We start from the raw sequence: 6,652 nt of genomic DNA on the forward strand, positions 1-6,652 counted from the left end.
AATTACTTCCACTGCACAGAGTTGGGAAATGAGTTCCTTAAGCGAGAATTAGGGTTATAAAGGTAGAAAAAGAAGCAGTTCATGCCAGGGAAACTGCTTTGACAGAATTATATTATAGATAACAATAGTGTTATAACACAGGTGAGTACAATGAGAAATACAATGTGGAGAGTGTATTAGGAAAAATTAGGAAGCCATTTTAAGTAGTCATAGCATGAGATAATATTGACAGGACTGAATTCAGCATTATTTCCATCTAACATCTCTTCCTTAACTGTGTCTTCTTTCAGGGAATAGTACTATTTTCTGAACATGAGTTTCCTCTGGTTGCCGAACCAGAAATGCTTATGATTTTCTGCAGCAGTGGATTTGTTGCTACCTTTCAGGCCATAATAAATAATTTGTAACTGATTATGTCTCTCTTACTGAGCAGTCTGCTAAACATTTTTGTGTGAAATTAATTTTTATCTCTTGCCACATGTCTCAGAATTTTATGATTATTCTATTTTAAATCCTCTGAGTTATTTTTAATTTTATTTTCTCTCTCTTTTGGTAGCAATTTGAGCCACACCTGGTTGCTCTTAGGGATTTCTCCTGGCTCTAAAATTAGGATCACTCCTTGCCAGCCTCCAGGGGCAATATGTGGTGAAGAGAATCAAACCTGGTTCAGCTGCATGCAAGGCAAATACTTTCCCCACTGCTGTCCTCTCTGTGATTTTCTGTTCAACCTTGCTTGCACTCAGCTTTCTTCCTTTGGACTTCAAAGCTGTGCTGAGTCAGTGTAAACTGTAATTGTATCTTTCAATGATTCCTGTTATTGTTGTTATTGATGAATATTGTCCAATAGCCCAGCTGTATTGGCAGTATCCTTTCAGGAATTTGGTATCTAAATAACTGGCTGTGCTGTACATTGCCCAAGGAGCTTGAAAGCAAGGGGAGAGTATAGACAAGTATTTATTTCACTTGTCAGAAGCAAGAGACTTTGTGGAATTCCTAAAACACAAGTTTCTACTATTGCCACTTACAGACATGTATCTTTGATATTGACAGATGACCTAGTGGTTTTGTGGACAATGATATAAGGACTAAAATTTCAAATGCATCCCATAAGTTCATCACTCTCCATATACTTTCATTTTACCTCATAAAATGTAAAAACAAATTATAATTTCTGCTGGCCTTGTAATCTCTGATTTTATGAATCTGTTCAGAGTGAAAAGCAGTGACCTCTTTTTCCAGACTTAGAACGATAAACACTGTTAGATCTCAAATGATAGAAGGAATGTTTAATTTATAGGAAAACCTTCCTTCAAAATCCTATTTGCAAAGTATATATTTGAAAACCTTATGTCATAACTTTTAAAACAACTTAGTCAAATATTAACATCCAATTACTGTTTGCTTTCTGGCATGGCAGAGCAACTTGGAATTTCCCTGAGAGTATATATATATATGTATATATATATATACATATATATATTATATAATATATATGTAATAATCATGGCATTATCAGTGACAAAAAGGAGAATGGTAATTACTTAGAAAGAAGAAACTTCTTCAACGAAAGATCCAAAGCTAGATTTAAGCAATGGATTCCATTTGAGAAAAGAATGCCCATTAAAAAGATCAATATTTTTTAGCTGGGTGGGATGTTGCTCACAGAAAACATTTTTAGACACTGACAGAAAATAACAAACTTGGGCGCTTTTTATTGATGTTGAAGATTTCCCATACTTTCAAACTTAAGAAGGTATGGAACAAAACAAAACACTCTAAGAATTGATTGACAAGGGATTTATAGAATCAAAATATCATAAAATTGGTAACCATAGAAACAGATTCTCAATCCATGGCAGAATTGCCTAAATCAGAAAATAGAATGCAAATATTTACAAAGATAGTTCTTTAAAGACTAGGTAATAAAAAAGAAAGATATAAGTAGTTTCCTTAAATAAAATATGAATAGATCTCTTAGTTGGGGGGGGGGCACTCCCAGTGATTCCTAGTCAACTGGGCTATTACATCCATCCATGTAAGGTAACTGAGGATATTCTGTTCCTATGCAGCTGTGCTTGGGGCCTCCATAAGCATTCCCAGCAGTGCTAGAGCAAACTCCAGGGCTATATCTAGTGGTTCTCAGGGTTCCATGTAGTGCTGGAGATCGAACTATAATCCACAGGCAAGGGTGTGCACATTAATCTTGGAACTATCTCTCCTACTCCTTGAATAAATTTTTAATGCTGCCATTGATTTTGTAGTTTGTGGTATTTGAGAGTATTTGGGAAGCTCTTCAATTCTTGCTTTTTTCGGAGTACAGGTTAATCTGTTATCCCAGTGGCGATGTTTTTGGTTTTTGGATTTTGGGTTGGTATGGGTTTTTGTTTGTTTGCTTGTTTTGTGGAGGTGAGGTAGGGTTAATGCAGGGGGAATAATACTCCCAGCTGTCCTCAGAGCTTATTCTTGGCTCTAAGCTCAAGGATCATTCCTGAAGGTGCTCGGAACACATATGTGGTGACAGGGATCAACCTGATCTGCACCTGTAAGACAAGTTTCCTTGCCAGCTGTATTATTTCTCCTATATAGTGGTATATTTGATCATTCAGTTGAAAGACAATGACATTTCACTATTCTATACAGGTCTAGTGATTCTCTGAAATCTTGGACTATTTCTTTGGTAAGTTTAAGTATAGAAAGCCCGGTTCTCTTAAGATCAATAAAAACTGTTCTGTTCTCAGAACCAGAGAATCATCAACAAAAATAGCAGATTTAGAATCAGTTCATGAATTATTCCCTGCCTTCAGCTCACCATTTATCAGCAGAATCTATCCCTCACAATAAAATGAAATAAATCTCCCAAATTTTCTCAATTCTGTATTTTATGTGTTCTAAGAAATAAAAAAAAAAAGAGAAAACAAACATGAATTTTGCTTTAAAAGTTGAGCCACAGAATCAAGAAAGTGTAAGAGAATTCCATAGACTTTCTCTTAAGGTTCCCAAATAATTTTACTCTGATTGGACCTCTGCACATTTTTTTCTTTATGAAATATAAAAGATATTAACAACCATATTGCTATCTTTTACCATAAAGTTTTTTAATATTAAAAAAAGCTCAAACTCTGATGTTTTGTTTTATTTTTTTCTTTTTTGGGTCACACATGGCGATGCTCAGGGGTTACTCCTGGCTCATGCACTCAGGAATTACTCCTGGCAGTGCTCAGGGGACCATATGGGATGCTGTGAATTGAACCCGGGTCAGCCACTTGCAAAGCAAAGCCCTACCTGCTGTGCTATTGCTCCAGCCCCTCTGAAGTTCTTATAATGTGAAATAATTACAATGGCTTAAGAGAACAAAAGAATATGATGGTGGGTGTGGCTATTTTAATGGCTTGAGAAAAGCCTCATTCAATGCATGTATTTAATTCTTACTCTTTCTTAACCTCAAAGATTGGGGTTTTCAGTTCCTTTTCTTTTCCTTATGCTTTTAAAATGCTTATAGACAGCTCATAAATTTAAAATCTTTTAAATACTGTTGCCTTCTCATAGACAATTGTTTTTCCTGTATAAAACTGGTAAATATTAGCTCAAATCCTAACATCAATTTGATTCTTGATTTGGATCAATTTTCTAAGTCATCTTTGTATTTCTCCTTGACTTTGCTTATCTTTCTTTGAGATTCTTTCTCTAAATCATTCTTCCTTGGATTACTTTTCAATAACCAGAACCCTGTATCATTCTGTTGGTATAAAAGGTTGCATTTTGATGACAGCAAAATGGCAGTTAGATATTGATTTGTTGATCCACTGGAACTTTACTGCCACATCACCACTAATCTCTGATGTCTGGGCCATTCTGAATTCCAAGTTTGTTGATGCTTTTGTATTGAACTATACAAAAAGCATCACCAGTAAGAGACAAAGAGTCATACAGAAATGAACCAAGAATCGTTTATTTATGCATGTAAGAAAACATATCAACCTAATAGCAATGATAGCACTTGAAACTGGACCACATGATCTCCAGAAAGGAATACAATACATGACTTTGACTATGTTAAATTTGGGTATGCCTTAGAAATCTTGTATGCTTCCTTCATATGACAAATCACTCATTTGCTTTTGTGTGTCATCCTTGCGCAGGGGTCATGCTAATATTCTCTGTCTTCTCTGCATTGTTCCAATTTTAGTATATGTGCTGCCAAAGCAAGCACTCATTTGCTTTTAATTAAGTAGCACTTTTATTAAAAGTCAAAAATCAATATAGGAGACTGACAATTAAATATTTGTGTTTTTGCCAGCATTTGGGAACTATTGTATTGAAATATAAGAATTATTTTAAAGCTAAAATAATTCATTCAGTGTTTAATAGAGTTATTCTCATTTATTTATCAACACTACTTTATGAGGCAGGCATAAATATTGCTCCTGTATTACATATGAGAAAACTCCGGCTTAGCCAGATTAACTAACTGGGCTAAGAACTAGAAGCAATTAAAATTTTGGAGAGACTTAAGGGAAACAGAAACGAGGTTGTTCCTGCATGATAGAATTTTCCTATAGTCCCTAGTTTTGAAGATCATTGTTCAGGGTGAATTATTCAAAGCAGTCATAGTAATATTTCTTGGAGAATGACTTTCACTAGACTGCGTTCAGAGTATTAGGACTCAACTTGCATATTGCAAGACTGTATAGATGGATGTGATATAAAAGTCATCCATGATGTCAGTGAGAACCACTGACATAGAAGACATGGTAGATGTTGCTTACTATTCATGAATTCAAAACTACATAGAGACATGAAAGAGAACCTGCAGGCTGTGTAATATCAGCGCTCTGAATATAGGAAAGATATTGAGTAATTCTTTTTTTATTCTTTTTGGGTCACACCCAGTGATGCTCAGAGGTTATTCTTGGCTCTGCACTCAGTTATTGCTCCTGGAGGTGCTTGGGGGACCATGTGGGATGCTGGGGATAGAACCCAGGTTGACCACATGCAAGGCAAAAGCCCTACCTTCTGTATTATCGTTCCGCCTCCTGAGGGGTTCTTTTACACAATAAAATGTCCCCTTTATGAAAATATATATTGAAACAAATTGTTTCCTGAGTACTAGGAAGTTTTTACCCTAAAAAAATAAGTTAATTTTCTTAATGGAAAATTTAGATTTGAGTTACCTATTTGTGTTTTAACTGCCATGAAGTACAACATGAAGACCAAAACTAATACAGTGACACACCGCATTGTTTCCTTAGTCCTACTTTTTTTTATTCCTTTTTTCTTTTAATTCCTGGATTATCCTCTAACCTGAATTTAAACCTTTTATGGGCCTATGTAGAAGGACAAAAGTAAAATATCAAGGTTTGCTATAAATGAAACATATTAAACTGGAATTTTTTAAAACAGTTTTGCTGCATAAATCTCACATCAATTATCACCAATCACTCCTATTTCTTCTGATATATAAATATAAAAATGACCCCCTGGCCAGGTGTGGCCACAAAACAAAAAGACAAAAGATGTGTTGAGGGGCTGGGGGCTATGTTTGGTTTAGAGAGATAGTATAGTATAGTAGGTAAGGTGCTTACCATGCATAGAACCTTCCCTAGTTCTATCCCCTGCACCACATATAGTCCCCTAACCACTGTCAAGTGGTCATTCCTGAACACAGAGCCAGGAATTTATCCTGAGCACCACTGGATGTGGCCCAACAACCCCTGCAAATGAGAGAATTGACAGCAAAGGACCACAAGAAAATTTGAAGGCCCAATGCAAATATACAATTTTTCAAATGTGTACCATACTGCAATCATTTTTTTTTATTTTTGGGTCACACCTAGCGATGCTCAGGGGTTACTCCTGGCTCATGCACTCAGGAATCACTCCTGGCGGTGCTTGGGGGACCATATGGGATGCTGGGAATCGAACCTGTGTTGGCCATGTTGGCTGCGTGCAAGGCAAACACCCTACCCTCTGTGCTATTGCTCCAGCCCCTGCAATCATTTTTTATATTCATAAAACTGTACACCTTATAAGGATGCATGGTATTGAATACAATCTAAGTCTTAATAAAACTTACTATAAAAACTCTATTCTTTAAAATTAAACTGTAGATAAAATTATTAAAACAATTCAACTTAACATTTCCAACTCATAACATTTAGGAAGGAGAATTAATGAAGTTCAAATCCCTTTCAATTCATTGTTGTACAATAGACCCAGATTACTGAGGAATTCAGTGTAAGGTCTATCAATCACAAATAAAGTAGTAAGCAACCTGAATAAATTGCTACTTGCAGAGGAACCCACTGGTGGTGCCATTTTAGAGAAGAGTATGCATCTCAGTGCCATCTGGATTAACTATAAATCAAGTACAAACAACTGTGTGAATACAGCCTTGAAGAAGAACAATGGGACAGATGTATCCCAGGGACAACCAAGACTTCTTGCCCAAGAGAAGAGTGTAAAGGTAGCATCCTTTACTTGTTTTCCCCACATTCATAGAAAGACAAGCCACATTAATTAGTGTCTTAGTTTGGATATTCTCTGAAAAAAAAATTGAGACAAAGAGTCAGACATATTTTTGTTATTTTTGATGTTAAGTAGAATCACTTAATCACTTAATCACTTAATCCCCGTTATTCATCGATTTATTCGA

General features: G+C 35.7%; 1 pseudogene; it reads right to left on the reverse strand.

Moving 5' to 3' along the window:
* Positions 1-4,094: 4,094 nt before the first annotated feature.
* LOC130015858 (uncharacterized) lies at positions 4,095-4,210 on the reverse strand (annotated as a pseudogene).
* Between the last annotated feature and the right edge of the window lie 2,442 nt (positions 4,211-6,652).

This window comes from Sorex fumeus, unplaced genomic scaffold (genome assembly GCF_029834395.1).
Source record: "Sorex fumeus unplaced genomic scaffold, SorFum_2.1 ptg000131l, whole genome shotgun sequence".
Taxonomy (NCBI): domain Eukaryota; kingdom Metazoa; phylum Chordata; class Mammalia; order Eulipotyphla; family Soricidae; genus Sorex; species Sorex fumeus.